This window comes from Lissotriton vulgaris, chromosome 8 (assembly GCF_964263255.1).
Source record: "Lissotriton vulgaris chromosome 8, aLisVul1.2, whole genome shotgun sequence".
Taxonomy (NCBI): Eukaryota; Metazoa; Chordata; class Amphibia; order Caudata; family Salamandridae; genus Lissotriton; species Lissotriton vulgaris.
Window position 1 is genome coordinate 1548483539 of NC_141696.1, and position 24665 is coordinate 1548508203.

Genomic DNA, 24665 nt, shown 5'->3' on the forward strand with positions numbered 1-24665 from the left:
CTGCAGTCTCTACACCCAGGACAGAAGTGCCAAACCCTGCAGTCTCGACACCCAGGACAGAAGTGCCACACCCTGCAGTCTCTACACTCAGGACAGAAGTGCCAAACCCTGCAGTCTCTACACGCAGGACAGAGGTGCCAACCCCTGCAGGCTCTACACCCAGGACACAAGTGCCACACCCTGCAGTTTCTGAACTCAGGACAGAAGTGCCAAACCCTGCACTCTCTACACCCAGGACAAAAGTGCCAAACCCTGCAGTATTTACACCAAGGACAGAACAGAAGGGCCAAACCCAGCAGTCTCTAAACCCAGGACAGAGGTGCCAAACCCTGCAGTCTCTGCACTCAGGACAGAAGTGCCAAACCCAGCACTCTCTACACCCAGGACAGAAGTGCCAAACCCAGCACTCTCTACACCCAGGACAGAAGTGCCACACCCTGCAGTCTCTACACCCAGGACAGAAGTGCCAAACCCTGCAGTCTCGACACCCAGGACAGAATTGCCACACCCTGCAGTCTCTACACCCAGGACAGACGTGCCAAACCCTGCAGTCTCTACACCAGAGGTCTTCAAACTTTTTTATGTTGAGCCCCGCAGCGGAATTTTTTTAAATGTCGGGCCCCCCCACCACTGACAGAAATCCCTGGAATCTGGTACACTACATAATCGACCGCCATTCACATATTCCAGGCCATATCTAGCAAATAATGTTAAACACAGTAAGAGTGTTTAATAAAGTGCAGGTTTGTGAGTGGGTTCCATTAAATGAGAGAGGCTTATTATATAGTTCAAATCACAATTGTCTCAGATAAAATGTGCGCAAATTGTATTTACTAGGGTTTTACTTATGCAGTTGAGTCATGATGGGACAGTGTTATCTGGTGCAGCCCATTCACCTCCTAAGTAATTACCCTAAAGCTAGGCACATACCTACCAACCTCTTCATGAACATTGTGAATGGAAGTGAGCAACTCACTCCCAGACTTGTTGCACCTTTTCAAATTGTTGAGCGTTACCAATACAACCGTAGGCTTTGTCTTGATAAAACGTGGGTAACTATCAAAGGAGGTGGCCATAGCAAGCAAGGAAGGAAATCCTACCACATTTATTTTAAAACGAAGGATCTCACAGGGTGGAGACATATTTTCCTGTGATGTCATGTGACAACAATGCACATTGCTTATGCTCATTAGTCAGCTCCACTTGTTTTTTTTAGGACTTGTTCTCTTAGTGGGGGTTCGAATTTCCATCGCTTTGTAGCCAATGGAACACAGAGGTTAATGTGCGCCGAGTTGAGGTGCTGAGCCCCTACGTGCAGCTGTTCCGCTACCTCGGGTGTCTCTTTTCGGTAAAGCCTTAGGATAGTGGATGAAAATGCTGGCCCCTAGCCTTATAGAAAATCTTGAAGGCAGACACCACAAAGCATAGAGATAGGTGGCTTTTTCAAAAGGTGAAGTAAGTAGTGAGACTGTGTACAGTGCACTAAGACACCTGCAGCTGAGTGTCCGTCTCAAATAAAATCATTGGCAAAACACAATCAGGCCACTGCCTGCAGTAAGTGAGTGCTGGCCGTACATTGTATGACACATTACGACAGTTACTCTAAAATGACACTGTTTCACGATGCTCAAATAGGTTTAATTTATGAATATTTAAATGTTTCTCTCATCTGCATTACTTGATTTTACTCATGAGAAAATGTCACTCATTGGCCTTAAAATGTGACTCATAATTACACTAAAATTATGTGAATTTCACTCATAGCACTCTGATACCTTAGCAGCTATGCGTAATTTAAGAGAAACTTTGCCTCCTTTATTCGAAAAGCTAACTATCCTGGGAGGGTTAATTCCGAGAGTCTCCTCTGCTATTAAACAAAAGCAAACAAACAGTCTGTTCTTTCACTTTTGGTTTCATAGCAGAGGAGGCCCCCTCCCTTCCACTACAGTTGAAAGCATTTCAGCTCTCGAAGACTCAGAATTAGCTTTCTTTCAAAATAACTAAAGGGCATGTCATGCCCCATTAATTGGGAAACAATGAAATGCAAGGTCTTAAGGTGGAGTGTGCGCCCCCCCCCCCCTGAGAGAGAGTCACGCCCCACAGATTGAAGAACTCTGTTCTACACCCAGGAAAGAAGTGCCAAACCCTGCAGTCTCTACACCCAGGACAGAAGTGCCAAACCCAGCAGTCTCTACACCCAGGACAGAGGTGCCAAACCATACAGGCTCTACACCCAGGACAGAGGTGCCACACCCTGCAGTCTCTACACCCAGGACAGAAGTGCTAAACCCAGCAGTCTCTACACCCAGGACAGAGGTGCCAAACCCTGCAGGTTCTACACCCAGGACAGAAGTGCCACACCCTGCAGACTCGACACCCAGGACAAAGGTGCCAAACCCTACAGTCTATACACCCAGGACAGAGGTGCTAAACCCTGCAGTCTCTACACCCAGGACAGAATTGCCAAACCCTGCAGCCCCTACACCCCGCACAGAAGTGCCAAAACCTGCAGCCTTGACACACAGGACAGAGGTGCCAAACCCAGCAGTCTCTACACCCAGGGCAGAGGTGCCAAACCCTGCAGTCTCTACAGCCAGGAAAGAGGTGCCAAACTCTGCAGTCTCTATTCCCAGGACAGTAGTGCCAACCCCTGCAGTCTCTACACCCAGGACAGAAGTGCCAAACCCTGCAGTCTCTACACCCAGGACAGAGGTGGCAAACCCTGCAGTCTCTACACCCAGGACAGAAGTGCCAAACCCAGCAGTCTCTACACCCAGGACAGAAGTGCAAAACCCAGCAGTCTCTACACCCAGGACAGAGGTGCCAACACCTGCAGTCTCTACACCCAGGACAGAGGTGCCAAACCCTGCAGTCTCTACACCCAGGACAGAGGTGCCAACCCCTGCAGTCTCTACACCCAGGACAAAAGTGCCACACCCTACAGTCTCTACACCCAGGACAGAAGTGCCATGCCCAGCAGTCTCTAAACCCAGGGCAGAGGTGCCAAACCCTGCAGTCTCTACAGCCAGGAAAGAGGTGCCAAACTCTGCAGTCTCTATTCCCAGGACAGTAGTCCCAAACCATGCAGTCTCTACACCCAGGACAGAAGTGCCAAACCCAGCAGTCTCTACACCCTGGACAGAGGTGCCAAACCCTGCAGTCTCTACACTCAGGACAGAAGTGCCAAAGCCTGCATTCTCTACAACCAGGACAGAAGTGCCAAACCCTGCAGTCCCTTCACCCAGGACAGAGGTGCCAAACACAGCAGCCTCTACACTTTGGACAGAAGTGCCAAACCCTGCAGTCTCTGCACCCAGGACAGAAGTGCCAAACCCTGCATTCTCTACATTCAGGACAGAAGTGCCAAACCCTGCAGTCCCTTCACCCAGGACAGAGGTGCCAACCACTGCAGCCTCTACACTTTGGACAGAAGTGCCAAACCCTGCAGTCTCTACACCCAGGACAGAAGTGCCAAACACTGCATTCTCTACTACCAGGACAGAAGTTCCAAACCATGCAGTCCCCTCACCCAGGACAGAGGTGCCAAACACTGCAGCCTCTACACTTTCATCAATCAATCAGGAGTTTGTTAAAGCGCGACTACTCACCCATAAGGGTCTCAAGGCACTAGGGGTGGGGTGGGTGGGGGGGTGCAGGTTCCATTCCATCAAGGAGGGGGTCTGTCGAAGAGCCAGGTTTTGAGGTTTCTTGCGAAGATGGGGAGCGATGTTGTCTGTCTGAACTGGAGCGGAAGGGCGTTCCATGCCTTGGCCGTGAGGAAGGAGAAGGAGCGGCCTCCTGATCTGGTCTTCCTGGTGCGGGGGACCACAGCGTAGGAAAGCTGGGCTGATCGTAGGGTCCTTTGGGGTGTGTGGAATTTGAGTCGGCTGTTCAGGTATGCTGGTCCAGTGCCGTGGAGGGCCTTGTGTGCGTGGGTGAGCATCTTAAAGGTGATTCTCGCCTCGACGGGGAGCCAGTGGAGTGTGCGCAGGTGCTGGGAGATGTGGCAGTGTTTTGGCAGGTTGAGGACCAGTCTTGGGGCGGTGTTCTGGATGTTCTGTATCTTGCGGATGATGTTTTTGTTTATTCCGGCGTAGAGTGTGTTGCCGTAGTCGAGTCTGCTGGTGACCAGGGCGTGAGTGACTGTCTTTCGGTGTTCAAGGGGGATACATTTGAAGGTCTTACGAAGGAGGCGGAGGGTGTGGAAGCAGGAAGATGACACAGAGTTGATCTGGCGGTCCAATTTTAGCTCGGAGTCCAGGATGATTCCCAGGTTCCGTGCGTGGTCTGTGGGGGTTGGCGGGTTTCCGAGGGCGGTGGGCCACCAGGTGTCGCTCCAGGCATCGAGGTTTGGGCCCATGATGAGTACTTCTGTTTTGTTGGTGTTTAGTTGAAGACAGCTGTTTTTCATCCATTTGGTGACGGCTTCCATGCCTTCTCGAAAGTTGCGTCTGGCGGTGTTGGGCTCCTTGGATAGGGATGAGCTGGGTGTCGTCTGCATATGACACGATGTTGAGTCCGTAGGTTCTGACGATGGGGGCAAGTGGAGCCATGTAGACGTTGAAGAGCGTCGGGCTGAGGGAGGAGCCCTGGGGGACTCCGCAGGTGGTAGGTGTGGGGTCCGAGAGGAAAGGGGGGAGTCTGACCCACTGCGTCCTGCCGGAGAGGAAGGAGCAGATCCAGTCGAGGGCCTTGTCCTGGATTCCTGCATCGTAGAGTCTGCGTGTTAGGGTGCGGTGGGAGACTGTGTCGAACGCCACTGATAGGTCGAGGAGGATGAGGGCTACTGTTTCTCCTTTGTCCAGTAAGGTGCGGATGTCGTCTGTTGCGGCAAGGAGAGCGGTTTCCGTACTGTGTTTTTTTCTGAAGCCGGATTGGGAGGAGTCGAGGATGTTGTGTTCTTCAATGAATGTGGCGAGTTGGCTGTTGATGGCTTTCTCGATGACTTCCGCTGGGAACGGGAGCAGGGAGATGGGTTCTGTCGTTTTTGAGGTCGGTGGAGTCCGCTGAGGGTTTCTTTAGGAGGGGGTTGACCTCGGCGTGTTTCCAGTCGTCGGGGAACGAGGCAGTCGCCAGGGAGCGGTTGATGGTTTGGCGGAGCATGGTTGCGATGGTGTTGGCGGCTCTGTAGAAGATGTGGTGTGGGCAGGGGTCCGTGGGGGCCCCTGAGTGGATTGACTTCATTGTCTTCAGTGTGTCTTCGGTGGTGAGGGCTGTCCAGTCATTAATCACTGGTTTCCGGGTGTCAGGGGTGGTTGGTGAGGGTTCAGTGTGTTGGTTGTCTTCGTCGAAGTTGTCGTAGATGCTCTTGATTTTGTGGTGAAAAAAGATGCTGAGTTTGTCGCAGAGGTCTTGTGAGGGAGGGACACTTTGGACAAAAGTGCTGAACCCTGCAGTCTCTACACCCAGGACAGAAGTGCCAACCCCTGCAGGCTTCACAGTCAGGACAGAAGTGCCAAACCCAGCAGTCTCTACACCCAGGACAAAAGTGCCAAACCCGGTAGTCTTCACACTCAGGACAGAAGTGCCAAACCCTGCAGTCTTTATACCCAGGACAAAAGTGCGAAACCCAGCAGTCTTCATACTCAGGACAGAATTGCCAAACCCTGCAGTCTACACACCCAGGACAGAAGTGCCACACCCGGAAGCCTCTACACTCAGGACAGAAGTGCCAAACCCTGCAGTCTCTACACCCAGGACAGAAGTGCCAAACCCTGCAGTCTCTACACCCAGGACAGAGTGCCAAACCCTGCAGTCTCTATACTCAGGACAGAAGTGCCAACCCCTGCAGGCTTCACAGTCAGGACAGAAGTGCCAAACCCTGCAGTCTTTATACCCAGGATAAAAGTGCCAAACCCAGCAGTCTTCATACTCAGGACAGAATTGCCAAACCCTGCAGTCTACACACCCAGGACAGAAGTGCCACACCCCGAAGCCTCTACACTCAGGACAGAAGTGCCAAACACTGCAGTCTCTACACCCAGGACAGAAGTGCCAAACCCTGCAGTCTCTACACCCAGGACAGAAGAGCCAAACCCTGCAGTCTCTATACTCAGGACAGAAGTGCCAAACCCTGCAGTCTCTAAACCAAGGACAGTAGTGCCAACCCCTGCAGTCTCTACACCCAGGACAGAAGTGCCAAACCCTGCTGCCTCTACAATCAGGACAGAAGAGCCAAACCCTGCAGTCTCTACACCCAGGACAGAAATGCCAAACACAGCAGCCTCTACACTTTGGACAGAAGTGCCAAACCCTGCAGTCTCTGCACCCAGGACAGAAGTGCCAAACCCTGCATTCTCTACATTCAGCACAGAAGTGCCAAACCCTGCAGTCCCTTCACCCAGGACAGAGGTGCCAAACACTGCAGCCTCTACACTTTGGACAGAAGTGCCAAACCCTGCAGTCTCTACACCCAGGACAGAAGTGCCAAACCCTGCATTCTCTACTACCAGGACAGACGTTCCAAACCCTGCAGTCCCCTCACCCAGGACAGAGGTGCCAAACACTGCAGCCTCTACACTTTCATCAATCAATCAGGAGTTTGTTAAAGCGCGACTACTCACCCATAAGGGTCTCAAGGCGCTAGGGGTGGGGTGGGTGGGGGGGTGCAGGTTCCATTCCATCAAGGAGGGGGTCTGTCGAAGAGCCAGGTTTTGAGGTTTCTTGCGAAGATGGGGAGCGATGTTGTCTGTCTGAGGTGGAGCTGAAGGGCGTTCCATGCCTTGGCCGTGAGGAAGGAGAAGGAGCGGCCTCCCGATCTGGTCTTCCTGGTGCGGGGGACCACAGCGTAGGTAAGCTGGGCTGATCGTAGGGTCCTTTGGGGTGTGTGGAATTTGAGTCGGCTGTTCAGGTATGCTGGTCCAGTGCCGTGGAGGGCCTTGTGTGCGTGGGTGAGCATCTTAAAGGTGATTCTCGCCTCGACGGGGAGCCAGTGGAGTGTGTGCAGGTGCTGGGAGATGTGGCAGTGTTTTGGCAGGTTGAGGACCAGTCTTGCGGCGGTGTTCTGGATGTTCTGTATCTTGCGGATGAGGTTTTTGTTTATTCCGGCGTAGAGTGCGTTGCCGTAGTCGAGTCTGCTGGTGACCAGGGCGTGAGTGACTGTCTTTCGGTGTTCAAGAGGGATACATTTGAAGGTCTTACGAAGGAGGCGGAGGGTGTGGAAGCAGGAAGATGACACAGAGTTGATCTGGCGGTCCAATTTTAGCTCGGAGTCCAGGATGATTCCCAGGTTCCGTGCGTGGTCTGTGGGGGTTGGCGGGTTTCCGAGGGCGGTGGGCCACCAGGTGTCGCTCCAGGCATCGAGGTTTGGGCCCATGATGAGTACTTCTGTTTTGTTGGTGTTTAGTTGAAGACAGCTGTTTTTCATCCATTTGGTGACGGCTTCCATGCCTTCTCGAAAGTTGCGTCTGGCGGTGTTGGGCTCCTTGGATAGGGATGAGCTGGGTGTCGTCTGCATATGACACGATGTTGAGTCCGTAGGTTCTGACGATGGGGGCAAGTGGAGCCATGTAGTCGTTGAAGAGCGTCGGGCTGAGGGAGGAGCCCTGGGGGACTCCGCAGGTGGTAGGTGTGGGGTCCGAGAGGAAAGGGGGGAGTCTGACCCACTGCGTCCTGCCGGAGAGGAAGGAGCAGATCCAGTCGAGGGCCTTTTCCTGGATTCCTGCATCGTAGAGTCTGCGTGTTAGGGTGCGGTGGGAGACTGTGTCGAACGCCACTGATAGGTCGAGGAGTATGAGGGCTACTGTTTCTCCTTTGTCCAGTAAGGTGCGGATGTCGTCTGTTGCGGCGAGGAGGGCGGTTTCCGTACTGTGTTTTTTTCTGACGCCGGATTGGGAGGAGTCGAGGATGTTGTGTTCTTCAATGAATGTGGCGAGTTGGCTGTTGATGGCTTTCTCGATGACTTTCGCTGGGAACGGGAGCAGGGAGATGGGTCTGTCGTTTTTGAGGTCGGTGGGGTCCGCTGAGGGTTTCTTTAGGAGGGGGTTGACCTCAGCGTGTTTCCAGTCGTCGGGGAACGAGGCAGTCGCCAGGGAGCGGTTGATGGTTTGGCGGAGCATGGGTGCGATGGTGTTGGCGGCTCTGTAGAAGATGTGGTGTGGGCAGGGGTCCGTGGGGGCCCCTGATTGGATTGACTTCATTGTCTTCAGTGTGTCTTCGGTGGTGAGGGCCGTCCAGTCATTAATCACTGGTTTCCGGGTGTCAGGGGTGGTTGGTGAGGGTTCAGTGTGTTGGTTGTCTTCGTCGAAGTTGTCGTAGATGCTCTTGATTTTGTGGTGAAAAAAGATGCTGAGTTTGTCGCAGAGGTCTTGTGAGGGAGGGACACTTTGGACAAAAGTGCCGAACCCTGCAGTCTCTACACCCAGGACAGAAGTGCCAACCCCTGCAGGCTTCACAGTCAGGACAGAAGTGCCAAACCCAGCAGTCTCTACACCCAGGACAAAAGTGCCAAACCCGGTAGTCTTCACACTCAGGACAGAAGTGCCAAACCCTGCAGTCTTTATACCCAGGACAAAAGTGCCAAACCCAGCAGTCTTCATACTCAGGACAGAATTGCCAAACCCTGCAGTCTACACATCAAGGACAGAAGTGCCACACCCCAAAGCCTTTACACTCAGGACAGAAGTGCCAAACCCTGCAGTCTCTACACCCAGGACAGAAGTGCCAAATCCTGCAGTCTCTACACCCAGGACAGAAGTGCCAAACCCTGCAGTCTCTATACTCAGGACAGAAGTGCCAAACCCTGCAGTCTCTAAACCAAGGACAGTAGTGCCAACCCCTGCAGTCTCTACACCCAGGACAGAAGTGCCAACCCCTGCAGGCTTCACAGTCAGGACAGAAGTGCCAAACCCAGCAGTCTCTACACCCAGGACAAAAGTGCCAAACCCGGTAGTCTTCACACTCAGGACAGAAGTGCCAAACCCTGCAGTCTTTATACCCAGGACAAAAGTGCCAAACCCAGCAGTCTTCATACTCAGGACAGAATTGCCAAACCCTGCAGTCTACACACCCAGGACAGAAGTGCCACACCCCGAAGCCTCTACACTCAGGACAGAAGTGCCAAACCCTGCAGTCTCTACACCCAGGACAGAAGTGCCAAACCCTGCAGTCTCTACACCCAGGACAGAAGTGCCAAACCCTGCAGTCTCTATACTCAGGACAGAAGTGCCAAATCCTGCAGTCTCTAAACCAAGGACAGTAGTGCCAACCCCTGCAGTCTCTACACCCAGGACAGAGGTGCCAAAGCCTGCTGCCTCTACAATCAGGACAGAAGAGCCAAACCCTGCAGTCTCTACACCCAGGACAGAAGTGCCCAACACGGCAGTCTTCACAGTTACGACAGAAGGGCCAAACCCCGCAGTCTCTACACCCAGGACAGAAGTGCCAAACCCAGCAGTCTTCACACTCAGGACAGAAGTGCCAACCCCTGCAGCCTCTACACCCAGGACAGAAGTGCCAAACCCTGCAGTCTCTACACCAAGGACAGAAGTGCCACACCCTGCAGTCTCTACACCCAGGACAGAGGTGCCAAACCCTGCAGCCTCAACACTCAGGACAGAAGTGCCACACCCAGCAGCCTCTACACTCAGGACAAAAGTGCCAAACCCTGCAGTCTCTACACCCAGGACAGAGGTGCCAACCCCTACAGTCTCTTCACCCAGGACAGAGGTGCCAACCCCTGCAGTCTTCACACTCAGGGCAGAAGTGCCACACCCTGCAGCCTCTACACCCAGGACAGAAGTGCCAACCCCTGCAGTCTCTACACCCAGGACAGAAGTGCCACACCCTGCAGTCTCTACACCCAGGACAGAGGTGCCAAACCCTGCAGCCTCTACACCCAGGACAGAAGTGCCAAACCCCGCAGTCTCTACACCCAGGACAGAAGTGCCAAACCCAGCAGTCTTCACACTCAGGACAGAAGTGCCAACCCCTGCAGTCTTTACACCCAGGACAGAGGTGCCAAACCCTGCAGACTCTACACCCACGACAGAGGTGCCAAACCCTGCAGTCTTCACACTCAGGACAGAAGTGCCACACCCAGCAGCCTCTACACTCAGGACAAAAGTGCCAAACCCTGCAGTCTCTACACCCAGGACAGAAGTGCCAACCCCTGCAGTCTCTGCACACAGGACAGAGGTGCCAAACCCTACAGTCTCTTCACCCAGGACAGAGGTGCCACCCCTGCAGTCTTCACACTCATGGCAGAAGTGCCACACCCTGCAGCCTCTACACTCAGGACAAAAGTGCCAAACCCTGCAGTCTCTATGCCCAGGACAGAAGTGCCAATCCCTGCAGGCTTCACAGTCAGGACAGAAGTGCCAATCCCAGCAGTCTCTACTCCCAGGGCAGAGGTGCCAAACCCAGGAGTCTTCACACCCAGGATAGAAGTGCCACACACTTTAGTCTTCCCAATCAGGACAGAGGTGCTGAACGCAGCTGTCTCTACACCCAGGACAGAAGTGCCACACCCTTTAGTCTTCCCACTCAGGACAGAAGTGCCAAACCCTGCCATCTCTACACCCAGGACAGAAGTGCCAAAACCTGCAGTCTCTACACCCAGGACAGAAGTGCCACACCCTTTATTCTTCCCACTCAGGACAGAAGTTTCAAACCCTGCCGTCTCTACACCCAGGACAGAAGTGCCAAACCCTGCAGTATCTACACCCAGGACAAAAGTGCCGAACCCGGCAGTCTCTACAACCAGGACAGAAGTGCCACACCCTTTAGTCTTCCCACTCAGGACAAAAGTGCCACACCCTGCAGCCTCTACACCAGGACAGAAGTGCAAAACCCTGCCGTCTCTACACCCAGGACATAAGTGCCAAACCCGCCAGTCTTTACACTCACAACCAAAGTGTCAAACCCTGCAGTCTTTACACCCAGGACAGAAGTGCCAAACCCAGCAGTCTTCACAATCAGGACAGAAGTGCCACACCCTGCAGCCTCTACACTCAGGAAAGAAGTGCCAAACCCAGCAGTCTTCACACTCAGTATAGAGGTTCCACACCCTTTAGTCTACCCACTCAGGACAGAGGTGCCGAACCCAGCACTTTCTACACCCAGGACAGAAGTGCAACACCCTTTAGTCTTCCCACTCAGGAAAAAAGTGCAAAACCCTGCCGTCTCTACACCCAGGACAGAAGTGCTAAAACCTGCAGTCTCTACACCCTGGACAGAAGTGCCACACCCTTTAGTCTTCCCACTCAGGACAGATGTGCCACACCCTACTCTCTCTACACTCAGGCCCGAAGGGCCACACCCTTTAGTCTTCCCACCCAGGACAGAAGTGCCAAACCCTGCAGGTTCTACACCCAGGACAGAAGTGCCAAACCCAGCAGTCTCTACTCCCAGGACAGAAGTGCCACACCCTTTAGTCTTCCCACTCAGGGCAGAAGTGCCACACCCTGCAGCCTTTACCCTCAGGACAGAAACGCCAAACCCTGCCGTCTCTACACCCAGGACATAAGTTCCAACCCCTTCAGTCTTCACACTCAGGAGAGAGGTGCTACACCCTGCAGCCTCTCTACACTCAGGACAGAAGTGCCAAACCTAGCGGTCTTCAAACTCAGGACAGAAGTATCACAACCTGCAGCCTCTACACTCAGGACAGAAGTGCCCAACCCTGCAGTCTCTACATGCATGACAGAAGTGCCCAACCTTGCAGTTTCTACACCAAGGACAGAAGTACCAAACCCTGCAGTCTTTACACTCAGGACAGAAGTGCAAAACCCTGCAGTCTCTACACCCAGGACAGAGGTGCCGAAATCAGCAGTCTTCACACTCAGGACAGAAGTGCCACACCCTTCATCCTCTACATCCAGGACAGACGTGCCAAACCCTGCTGTCTACACACCCAGGACAGAAGTGCCAAACCCTGCAGTCTCTACACCCAGGACAGAAGTGCCAAACCCTGTCGTCTCCACACCCAGGACATAAGTGCCAAACCCTGCAGTCTTCACACTCAGGAGAGAGGTGCCACACCCTGCAGCCTCTACACTCTGGACAGAAGTGCCAAACCCAGCAGTCTTCAAACTCAGGACAGACGTGCAACACCCTGCAGCCTCTACACTCAGGACAGAAGTGCCTAACCCTGCAGTCGCTACACCCAGGACAGAACAGTCAAACCCGGCAGTCTTCCCATTCACGACAGAAGTGCCAAACCCTGCAGTCTCTACACCCAGGACAGAGGTGCCAAAATCAGCAGTCTTCACACTCAGGACAGAAGTGCCACACCCTACATCCTCTACATCCAGGACAGAAGTGCCGAAACCCTGCAGTCTACACACCGAGGACAGAAGTGCCACACCCCTCAGCCTCTACATTCCGGACAGAAGTGCCAAACCCTGCAGTCTCTACACCCAGGACAGAAGTGCCAAACCCTGCAGCCTCTACACCCAGGACAGAAGTGCCAAACCCGGCAGTCTTCACACTCAGGACAGAAGTGACAAACCCTGCAGTCTCTAGACTCAGGACAGAAGTGCCAAGCCCTGCAGTCTCTACACCCAGGACAGAAGTGCCCAACCCAACAGTCTTCACACTCAGGACAGAAGTGCCACACCCTGCAGTCTCTACACACAGGACAGAAGTGCCCAACCCAACAGTCTTCACACTCAGGACAAAAGTGCCAAACCCTGCACTCTCTACACCCAGGACAGAAGTGCCAAACCCAGCAGTCTTCCTAGTCAGGACAGAAGTGGCAAACCCTGCTTCCTCTACACCCAGGACAGAAGTGCCAAACCCTGCAGTCTCTACACCCGGACAGAAGTGCCACACCCTGCAGTCTCTACACCCAGGACAGAGGTGCCAAACCCTGCAGCCTCTACACTCAGGACAGGTGTGCCAAACCCTGCAGTCTCTACACCCAGGACAGAAGTGCTAAAACCTGCAGTCTCTACACCAGGACAGAAGTGCCACACCCTTTAGTCTTCCCACTCAGGACAGAAGTGCCACACCCTACTACCTCTACACTCAAGACAGAAGTGCCAAACCCAGCAGTCTTCTAACTCAGGACAGAAGTGCCATACCCTGCAGCCTCTACACCCAGGACAGAAGTGCCACACCCTTTAGTCTTCTCACCCAGGACAGAAGTGCCAAACCCTGCAGTCTCTACACCCAGGACAGAAGTGCCAAACCCTGCAGCCTCTACACCCAGGACAGAAGTGCCAAACCCGGCAGTCTTCACACTCAGGACAGAAGTGCCAAACCCTGCAGTCTCTAGACTCAGGACAGAAGTGCCAAGCCCTGCAGTCTCTACACCCAGGACAGAAGTGCCCAACCCAACAGTCTTCACACTCAGGACAGAAGTGCCACACCCTGCAGTCTCTACACCCAGGACAGAAGTGCCCAACCCAACAGTCTTCACACTCAGGACAAAAGTGCCAAACCCTGCACTCTCTACACCCAGGACAGAAGTGCCAAACCCAGCAGTCTTCCTAGTCAGGACAGAAGTGGCAAACCCTGCTTCCTCTACACCCAGGACAGAAGTGCCAAACCCTGCAGTCTCTACACCCGGACAGAAGTGCCACACCCTGCAGTCTCTACACCCAGGACAGAGGTGCCAAACCCTGCAGCCTCTACACTCAGGACAGGTGTGCCAAACCCTGCAGTCTCTACTCCCAGGACAGAAGTGCTAAAACCTGCAGTCTCTACACCAGGACAGAAGTGCCACACCCTTTAGTCTTCCCACTCAGGACAGAAGTGCCACACCCTACTACCTCTACACTCAAGACAGAAGTGCCAAACCCAGCAGTCTTCTAACTCAGGACAGAAGTGCCATACCCTGCAGCCTCTACACCCAGGACAGAAGTGCCACACCCTTTAGTCTTCTCACCCAGGACAGAAGTGCCAAACCCTGCAGTCTCTACACCCCGGACAGAAGTGCCAAACCCTGCCGTCTCCACACCCAGGACATAAGTGCCAAACCCTGCAGTCTTCACACTCAGGAGAGAGGTGCCACACCATGCAGCCTCTACACTCTGGACAGAAGTGCCAAACCCAGCAGTCTTCAAACTCAGGACAGACGTGCAACACCCTGCAGCCTCTACACTCAGGACAGAAGTGCCTAACCCTGCAGTCTCTACACCCAGGACAGAACAGTCAAACCCGGCAGTCTTCACATTCACGACAGAAGTGCCAAACCCTGCAGTCTCTACACCCAGAACAGAAGTACCAAATCCCTGCTGTCTTCACACTCAGGAGTGTAGTGGCACACCCTGCAGCCTCTACATTCAGGACAGAAGTGCGGAAACCCTGCAGTCTACACACCGACGACAGAAGTGCCACACTCCACAGCCTCTACACTCAGGACAGAAGTGCCAAACGCTGCAGTCTCTACACCCAGGACAGAAGTGCCAAACCCTGCAATTTCTACACCAAGGACAGAAGTGCCAAACCCTGCAGTCTTCACACTAAGGACAGAAGTGCCAAACCCTGCAGTCTCTACACCCAGGACAGAGGTGCCAAAATCAGCAGTCTTCACACTCAGGACAGACGTGCCACACCCTGCATCCTCTACACCCAGGACAGAAGTGCTGAAACCCTGCAGTCTACACACCGAGGACAGAAGTGCCACACCCCACAGCCTCTACACTCAGGACAGAAGTGCCAAACGCTGCAGTCTCTACACCCAGGACAGAAGTGCCAAATCCTGCAGACTCTACACCCAGGACAGAAGTGCCAAACCTTGCAGTCTCTACACCCAGGACAGAGGTGCCAAACACTGCTGCCTCTACAATCAGGACAGAAGAGCCAAACCCTGCAGTCTCTACACCCAGGACAGAAGTGCCAAACCCTGCAGTCTCTACACTCAGGACAAAAGTGCCAAAGCCTGCATTCTCTACAACCAGGCCAGAAGTGCCAACCCCTGCAGTCCCCTCACCAAGGACAGAGGTGCCAAACACTGCAGCCTCTACACTTTGGACAAAAGTGCCAAACTCTCCAGTCTCTACACCCAGGACAGACGTGCCAAAACCTGCAGGCTTCACAGTCAGGACAGAAGTGCCAAACCCAGCAGTCTCTACACCCAGGACAGAAGTGTCAAACCCTGCAGTCTTCACACTCAGGAGTGAAGTGCCAAACCCTGAAGCCTCTACACGCAGGACAGAAGTGCCAAACCCAGCAGTCTCTACACCCAGGACAGAAGTGCAAAACCCTGGAAGGCAAACGGTCCATTGTTCCAGAATCAGTGCCAGTTCAGTGTTGCTATTTCTGACCTGTGACCTGGTCACAGCAAGTAGATGTGCTGATATTCCTACCATTCCTGCATGGGTCCTATACTCCACTTCAGCCCAAGCTAAAGTCTCCAGGTCATTGCCAAGCAAGCATTCTACAGGGAGGTCTGAGCTAACCACAACCTTTTTGAGGCCAGTTACCCCTCCCCAAGAGAAATTAACAATTGCCATACTGTGAGTGGTAGTGACATTGCTAGCATTGGTCACTAGGTAATTTTCACTTAGTATGATCTGTCCAGGGTCCACAAAGCCAGGCGTCACCTTTGTGACACTAGCATATGTGTCCCTGTAGGCCTGAGCCACTTTGTCATTAATTAGAGGAGTCTGTCTGTACTTGCCCAAGTTACTGGGACTCACAGTAGAGGACATAGCCATGTCCACATCGCAGACAAGAACAGCTTGAGTTGGTACTCTGACTAGGCCAGAATCCATCTCAGTTCCCAGGGTTAACCCTACTACACCCTTCTGTAGAGAACCACCACTATTGGCCGTACTAGGGGGAACAATCGCCTTAGGGGCAATGGTGGCTGGAGCTACCTCCTTATTGGTGCAACCACTGTTCCAATAGGTTCAAGTTTGAAATTTGTATAGCGCCCTATATACCCAGAGGGTCTCAAGGCGCTTGGGGGAAGGGGAAGTTTAATTGTCGAATATCCAAGTTTTTAGTTGTTTTCTGAAGGTGAGGTGGTTCTGGGTAAGGCGGAGATGGGTGGGGAGAGAGTTCCAGGTTTTGGCCGCTAAGTAGGAGAAGGATCTTCCTCCCATGGTGGATTTATGGATGCGTGGGATTGCGGCGAGGGCTTGTGTGGATGATCGAAGTTGGCGGGGGGGGGTGTAAAAGGACAGGCGTGTGTTGAGGCAGTCGGGTCCTAGGTCGTAGAGGGCTTTGTGTGCGTGGGTAAGGAGGCGGAACGTTATTCTCTTGTTGACAGGAAGCCAGTGGAGGTCTTTCAGGTGCCCGGAGATGTGAGCTCGGCGGGGGAGGTCCAGTATAAGTCTGGCTGAGGCGTTTTGGATGCGTTGGAGTTTTTTCTGGAGTTTGGTGGTGGTTCCGGCGTAGAGGGTGTTTCTGTAGTCCAGTCGGCTGGTAACCAGTGCGTGGGTGACTGTTTTTCTTGTTTCGGTGGGGATCCAGCGGAAGATTTTTTTAAGCATGCGTAGGATGTTGAAGCAAGATGAGGTGACGGCGTTGACTTGTCTGGTCATTGAGAGGGAGGAGTCAAGGATGAAACCCAGGTTGCGTGCGTGGTAAGCAGGTGTGGGTGCAATTCCCAGGGCCGGTGGCCACCAAGAATCGTCCCTGGTGGAGGGGGATGAGCCTAAGATGAGGACTTCAGTTTTGTCCGAGTTCAGTTTTAGACGGCTGTCTTTCATCCATTCGGCTACTTCTTTCATTCCGTCGTGTAGGTTGGTTTTGGCGGTACTGGGATCGTGAGGGAGAGGATGAGCTGAGTGTGGTCTGCGAAGGAGATGGTGTTGAGGTTATGTTTGCATGCGATGGATGCGAGGGGACTCATGTATACGTTGAAGAGGGTGGGGCTGAGTGAAGATCCTTGTGGTACACCACAGATGACTTCGGTGGCCTCTGATCTGAAGGGGGGGAGGCGGACTCTCTGAGTTCTTCCGGCGAGGAACGAGACTATCCAGTCTAGTGCTTTACCTTGTATCCGACGTTGCTAAGGCATTTGATAAGGGTGGTATGGCAGACTGTGTCGAATTCTGCAGAGAGGTCAAGTAGGATGAGTGCGGTGGTTTCTCCATTGTCCAGTAGTGTCCAAATGTCGTCAGTTGCTGCGATGAGGGCGGTCTCCGTGCTGTGTTTGGCTTGGAAGACGGATTGTGACGGGTCGAGGGATTTGTTGGATTCGAGGAAGGCGGCGAGCTGATTGTTGATGGCTTTCTCGATGACTTTGGCAGGGAAAGGAAGGCGTGAGATGGGGCAGTAATTCTTGAGTATGGTGGGGTCTGCTGTGGGTTTCTTCAAGAGGGCGCTGAGTTCGGCGTGTTTCCAGCTTTCTGGGAAGGTGGCAGCGTTTAGGGAGCAGTTGATGACATCTCGGAGATGGGGTGCGATAACGGAGTCTGCTTTGTTGAAAATGTAGTGGGGACATGGGTCGGTTGGTGATCCTGAGTGGATGGAGTTCATCCGACGGATGGTTTCTTCAGTGGAGATTGGGTTCCAGGCGCAGAGGTTGTTAGGGGGGTGTTTAAGTTCAGGTGAGGGTGGTGGGGCTTGGATTCCGGTCTCATTTGCGAAGCTGTTATGTATGTCTGCGATTTTGTTGTGGAAGAATGAGGCTAAGGAGTCGCAGAGGTCTTGGGAGGGGGTGATAGCGTTCGTGCCGGCGGGGGGTTGGTGAATTCTTTGACAATGTTGAATAGTTCCTTGCTGTTTTGGGCGTTGTTGTCGAGTCGGTCTTTGAGTGCTGATTTCTTGGTGGATCGGATCAGTTGGTGGTGTTTGCGGATGGCGTTCTTGAAGGCTGCCTGGTTGTCAGAGGTTCGGTCTTTTTTCCAGGCTTTCTCGAGGGTGCGGCAGGTCTTCTTGGAGTTTTTGAGGTCCTCATTAAACCAAGGGGCTTTATTGTTGATTTGTTTGGATTGCTGTTTTTCAAGGGTGCTAATTCATCAGCGCTGTGGGTGATCCATTGTGTGAGGTTGGTTGCTGCAAGGTTTGGGTCCGATGATTTTGCAGGGATGTTTTGTTGCAGTGATGTGAAGAGTTGGTCGGTTGTGATTTTGTTCCAGTTTCTGCGCGGAATTGGTTGAGGGAGGTTGTGGGTTGTAGTCTTTTTGTAGCTGAAGTGAACGCAGCTGTGGTCTGTCCATTGGTGGGCTGTGGTGTGGTCAAAGGAGATATGCTTGCTGGAGGTGAAGATTGGGTCGAGCGTGTGCCCTGCGTTGTAAGTGGGGGTGTTGACAAGTTGTTTGAGTCCGAGATTGGCGAGGTTGTCCAGAAGGGTGGTGGTGTTGCTGTCATTGTTCTTTTCTAGGTGGAAGTTGATGTCTCCTAGCAGGATGTAGTCCTCGGAGGGGAGGGCGTGAGGGGTGACGAATTCAGTGATGTCTTCGCAGAATTTTGCGCGGGGTCCTGGTGGTCTATAGATGAGGGTGCCTCTGAGTGTGGACTTCGGGTCGGTGTGGATCTGTAAGTGGAGGTGTTCGGCGGTAGCGAGGTTATCGTCGGAGCTGGTAGAGATGCGGATGGTGTTCTTATGGACGATGGCGATGCCTCCTCCTGTTTGTTTGGTGGTGCGATCTTTTCGAATGATCTTGTAGCCGTCCGGAATGGCTATGGCGATGTCGGGTGCTGAAGATGTGTTCATCCAGGTTTCTGTGAGAAAGGCGATGTCCGGCGCTGTGGTGTCAAGTAGGTTCCATAGTTCGATGGCGTTACTGTGGACCGAGCGAGTGTTGAGCAGGATGCACTTCAGATGGTTGGGGTCGGAGCGCGGTTTGGAATCTGAGGGTGTGGTGGGTTTCTTAGTGCAGTTGTACTTGCAGGAGTGGCAGGCGAATGGTCCATGGGTGCGTCCAGATTCGGCTTGGTAGCAGTTTGGTGATCGGCCGGGATTAAGGGCTGAGAGGGTAGCTGCATTGTATGTGATGCGGGAGGGGTGGGGTTTGCGGGGACCAGGGGGTCTGGCGCTGGGCGCGGTCTTGGCGCGGACGGGCGTAGACGGGCTTACCTTTGGCGCACCTTCGGCGCGGCCGCAGCGCGTGGACACTGCACGTAGGACCATCTGACTTAAATGGATAGAGGAGGGGGCGGAGCGTGGGAGGGGCAGCTGGGAGGAGACACGGGCCACGAGCACAACAAATGGAGGGAGGGAAAGTGAAACTGGGGCACGGACACACACAAGGGGACAGCTAAAACCCAGTAAATGCAGCGCAATATAAATAAAATATGCTTTAAAGTAAAACGAAGGCAGGCAATGCAGCGTTTTTAAAATAAAGTGAAATAAAATGTAATATTCCCTAAAAAACGATACCACACAGGCAATGAGTGCTAGTCCTGCGTCGAGGCGCTCGAACTGCAGGCGATGTCTGGCAGTGATTAGCAGGAGTGTTTCCAGGTGGTCGGGAAGTGAGGCAGGGAGCGAGAGGGAGCGACCATCGAGGAGCGAGTCCAGCTGGTCACAGAGAGCCAGGGGAGGAGCGCTCTGACTCGGCCAGTGCGTGGGAGGGGCAGCTGGGAGGCTGGGAGGAACACGGGACACGAGCACAACAAATGGAGGGAGGGAAAGTGAAACTGGGGCACGGACACACACGAGGGGACAGCTAAAACCCAGTAAATGCAGCGCAATATAAATAAAATATGCTTTAAAGTAAAACGAAATTACTCAGGGCAGGCAATGCAGCGCTTTTAAAATAAAGTGAAATAAAATGTAATATTCCCTAAAAAACGATACCACACAGGCAATGAGCGCTAGTCCGGCGTCGAGGCGCTAGAACTGCAGGCGATGTCTGGCAGTGATTAGCAGGAGTGTTTCCAGGTGGTCGGGGAAGTGAGGCAGGGAGCGAGAGGGTTTCTTAGGACCTTCTTTCTTTTTCGCAGGTTGGGAACCCCCACCATTAGAAGCTTTTTGGGGACCTTGAGAAGACTTCTGGTCTTTTGCTTTCTCCCCACCCTTTTGGTCTTGCTTCTTCTGATTACCACCTTTGTTCTGTACCTTCTGTTTCACCCTGGTTGACCTATTTGTCTGCCTTCTTACCCAATTCTTGGGGAGAGGTCGGATCAGAGTCAACCAGGTGCTGATGCAATAACTGGTTCTGACATTTGTTAAGAATTTGTTCTCTCATAATCAAATTATACAATCCTGTATAGTCATTGACCTTACTGCCCAGTAGCCATCCTTCCAGAGCCTTAGTAGCACAATCTACAAAGTCAGTCCAGTCCTGAGTCTGTGTCTTCTGGGTATCTCTAAACAGCAACCTGTACTGCTCAGTGGTTAAGCTAAACCCATCTATCAGAGCACTCTTCAGGACATTGTAGTTGTCAGCATCCTGTTCACTAACTGTCAGGAGCTTATCTCTGCCTTTGTCTGCAAAGGAGAGCCACAAAATTGCTGCCCACTGACTCTGGGGTACATGCAGTACTTTGCAGGCCCTCTCCAAAGCAGTTGTCCACTTGTGGAAGTCATCCCCACTATTGTAGGGAGGGACAATTTTGTTCAGGTTTTTATGGTCATGAGACCTTTACCTGTCTCTAGGAATTTTGCTGCCACCAGTGGATTCTAATCCTCTCAACCTTTTCTCTCTCTCAAGAGCTAGGGTCTCTTTTGCAAGGGCAACTTCTTTCCTCTTGATCCTAAACTTGGCTTCTTCATCCTAGCGTTATGCTCCCTCCTCTGAGGTGAAGGCAATCTCCTCAGAGCAGAGGCATTGGACCCCTCTGATTAATCAGAATGGTCAGATCCACTGGAAAGTGATCTGGGTCTTCTGTACTCCCCATTAGGCCTACTTGGGGGTCTGGGTTGGATCCTTCCTTCTCCAGTCCCATGTAGCTCTAGGTTAACCTGGTTCAGTTTCCTGACTTCTACCTGGTTAGCATCCACATCATCATCAGAATCCCCTTGGTTCTCACCAGTGGGATCTTCTGTTGAGGGCTGGCCCCCCTCTGTACTACCTGGGTGATCTGGGTTGGATGCCTTTTCAGCATCATACTCGCTAAAATATCTATCAGGTGGTTAAAGGTTGGACTCTGTCCTTTTCTCAGTTTTCTGACTGAACACAGACTTCTCAGTTCCTGAAAAAGTAAATGTGTCATACTTAGAAGGTACCCTGGGAGGGTCTTCTGGCAGGGATCCACTAGGACCTGCTTTCAAGGACATTTTCACGTGAGGTTTGGTGTGTGCACCTACCTACACTAAATGGTTTCCTACTAGAACCTCTCAAGGAGTTGTAGTCAGGATGTGCTAGGCCCTTACCACCTACAACTGCTAAGTTCAGTAGAACATATGTATTATAAGAAACTTGATTTACTCTTTTATGGCTCCCACATCAAACCTAGAGGGTCAGGGAGGGGTCTACCCTGTCCCCTTTTGGTCATTTCCCCCTTTGTTTTTGCCACCTCTTGTGTCTCGATCCTACGGAGACACAAGATGGCGGCCGCTCCGGACTGTTTGGAATGTTTACAGACACCCGAGAGCCAATCAGCTTTCCGCGTGCGAACTCGCGTAGCGCGCTGGTTCGCGCCCCGGTGCGCGTACCGGGGCGCGCTTATAGATATATCTTTTTTTTTTTCACCTAAATTACTCAAAATCCACTGGAGCACATATCTTGAGACATAGCAAAGGCACATCGGGCTACCAGTCCCTACAATTTTGCCAAGTTTCGTGGAACTCCATTCAGCCGTTCCTACAGGTACCTTAATGTGATCTTTCAAATGATATCTCAAGATTATTTGGTAAAACAACAGTAAGCTCTTATCCCATCCGCTGCACACCAATGTGAGAAGTTAGCCTGGCATATGATGTCCACTAGTTCTAGTGGGCACCTTGCACCAGTCTAATCAACCCTTATTGATGGTGGTTGTAAAGTCAACCTTATAGAAAGCTATCCTAGTGGTAGCATGGACCAGCAGTCAATAGGCTAATACTTCAGAGAGCATGTGAAGCCAGTTTTTTTACCAATTATATTCCCTTGAATGCCAAATGAAAGGACACCACACAAGGTATATATCAAATATATATGTATTTATTTCTAACACAACCCATCTGCACTCTTTATGAGGTCAGAGGTCAAAGTACATCACAAGTTACTCAATTAGCATACGATAAGTTGCACAATCTACAGTAATGCCCTAGGGGCCTCACAAACCATATATACTAAGAATGTGGTATAAGAACCACGTCTGAAGTAGAGAGTAGGCCTAGGGCCAGGGGAATCACTGGGGCTACACTAAACAACCAAAGGTTGGGATGTAGGAGGCCCACGGGAGATGCGTGCAGTGTCTAAACACAGTCGTGAGTTACCATTGACTTATAATGGGAAACGAAGATTTTTTAAAGTTACTGTTTAAGGACACTTCCGGGTGGACTACGACAAAACCCCTTTAGACTAGGACACTTCGTGAGTCAAGACCCATAGGAGCTCGTATTACCTCACCCAGGGAAGCCGGGTGTATAGGTGACTTTTGGTGTCGGATTTCGGTGTAGTTTTCTATGGCGATCTGCAAAGAAGTGCTGCAGGCGACCAGAGGAAAAGCGTCCGGTGGATCCAAGGGTGGATCGAAGATCTGAAGAACCTGAAAGCAGAGGGGACAGAGTCTGGGTCACTAGCCAGTGACCAGGAAGGCACCAGTAAGGAACCAGCCGATGTTGCAATGATCTCAGGTGAAGAAGGTGAGTTTGTCTCTTCAGCCACGAGGTCCAGGAGGTATCAACGATGACCAGGCGCTGGATTCGAGCTGTCCCACAATGGATCTAATTGACTGCGGTGTTGGTATCCGGATTGGACACAACAAGCCTTGGCAAACGCAACCCATGCAGGATGTCAAGATTGGCTCTGTTGCCGACCAGCAAGGCCTGTGGCGCTTCTCTTAAAAAGGAAAGCTGGAGCAAGCCTGGAGCAATCAGGAAAGCAGTTTAGCTCAAAAAGAAAGTCTTCAGGGAGCTCACTAGCCAGTGGACTAGGAACTGGGAAGATGCGTCAAGCTGAAATGCAAGAGCAGGCCCCGCGCGGCGCTCGTGGAGTGTGGAGGGCTGAGCTTCAGTGCAAATGGTGCTCGGGGCTGGGACTTTTCATACCTCAATACACAACTGTGAGGGTACCTTGGGAGTCGAGCAGTTAGCAAATTGCAGGATGACCAGGGTGTCCGTCCCACGTCTCTCGTGTCCGCCACTGGACTCAGCTTTGCTGTGGATGTGGGTCAGAGTCAGAGAAGTCTAGAAGTCCAGTTCCTGCGTCGCTGAGTCTTTGGGTTCCGGCAGGAGCGTCGACAAAGCAGACCGGCAAAGTTGCAGATGGTGACTGTTTGCACAGGGTGGTCACTCCTTGACCACAAGGAAGACGTCTTCCGTCTTCTAGTCAGAATAGAATGTCGAAGGTCCAAGAGTTCTGGATCAAAGTTTATTTCCAGGATAATCTGAAGTCCTGGGGACACAGCTCCTATACTCATACTAAGGATGGGGGCTGGTTTACCTGACTAGGTCCCTCCTATGGGTGGACCTGAGAAGGGGGTGGTTACACCCCTTTCCCTTTGTCCAGTTTAGCGCCAGAGCTGGGGCTGGAGTGCCCCAGCAACTGGTTTGAACTGGGCTATGCGTGGAGCACCTTGTGTGCTCCAGGCAGTGTCTAGATGCATTCACTGAAGGCAGCCCTTCCTGCCCCAATACACAAAACCCCTGTCTGGGGAGGTGCTTGCACCTCCCTGGACAGGAAACCTGTTGTCCAGGCCCCCCTTGCTGGAGTTTCCCCCAACAATAGGAGGTCAGACTCGTGTCTGTGGCAGTAGCATCCATTTTGTGATGCTGAGGCTCTGTTTAACCAGGTAAAGCAGTAACTACATGCCTTCTCTCTCTAGAAGGGTGGAATACTACCCCCGCCACCGGGACTGTTGGGGGGGGGTTATAGTATTCCAAAGTGTTTGACACCCTCCACGACATGTTTGGATAAAGCCAAACCAAAGTTAGCATTAACCGCAAGGGTTATAATACACTTAGGAGTATATGGTATGGCTATATCATAGAACAGCTTTAAGGAGATGGTTCCGAAAGCTGCAGAGGGGCACAGCTCATGCTAGGGCACCCTCTCACATAAAACCAAGCACTCTGCCTCCAGGATTGTCAAGGCCTACCATAGGAGTGACTCATAGGTGTACATGGGTAGATATAGGTATACTATATCTATGTGAGGGGTGATCATACCACCTTACCCAGGCTGTGTGAACAGATCTGTCGTGTCAGTTTGGAGGGCCAGCCAGGGGTGGCATAATACATGCTATAGCCCCTGGTAGGCCTTGGATGCATCTATGCCCTGGGTACCTATGGTACACTATACAGGGGCTCACAAAGGTGACCCAATACCCAATCTGGTATGTACCTAAAGTACATGGTATCAATTTAGAGAGAACAGCTGGGCTGTGGGTCTGATTAGCACGCCCACAGCCACAATAAAGTCGACAAACCAGAGAATCACAGCAAAAAGTGAGGGTGACAATAGAAAGCAAACCCTACTCTCCTACAAGGGTGATAAAGGGAGCGACCCTTGACCCTGTGACCAGGCAGGTCGCTCCCTCTGCCACAGTGCAGACCCCCTGTGTACCGCTGCTACCACTCCTGTTGTCTGCTGCCTTGCAGACTGGTCTGTTGCTTGGTTTTTACTGCTCCCTGTTGTCTGTTTTTTCGCTGCTTTTTGACTTCCCCCTCATTTCCTCTTGTGCCCCTTGTTATTTCTTTTGTTTAGTTGTGCCGCTGTGCCCGTCTCTCCCCCCCT

At 52.4% G+C, this 24665-nt stretch overlaps 1 protein-coding gene across 1 annotated transcript in view; it reads left to right on the forward strand.

Annotated features, from left to right (window-relative positions):
• Positions 1-24665, forward strand: part of LOC147700347 (NACHT, LRR and PYD domains-containing protein 3-like) — a 484040-nt gene that overhangs the window by 445915 nt on the left and 13460 nt on the right. The gene's annotated exons all lie outside the window — the stretch shown is intronic.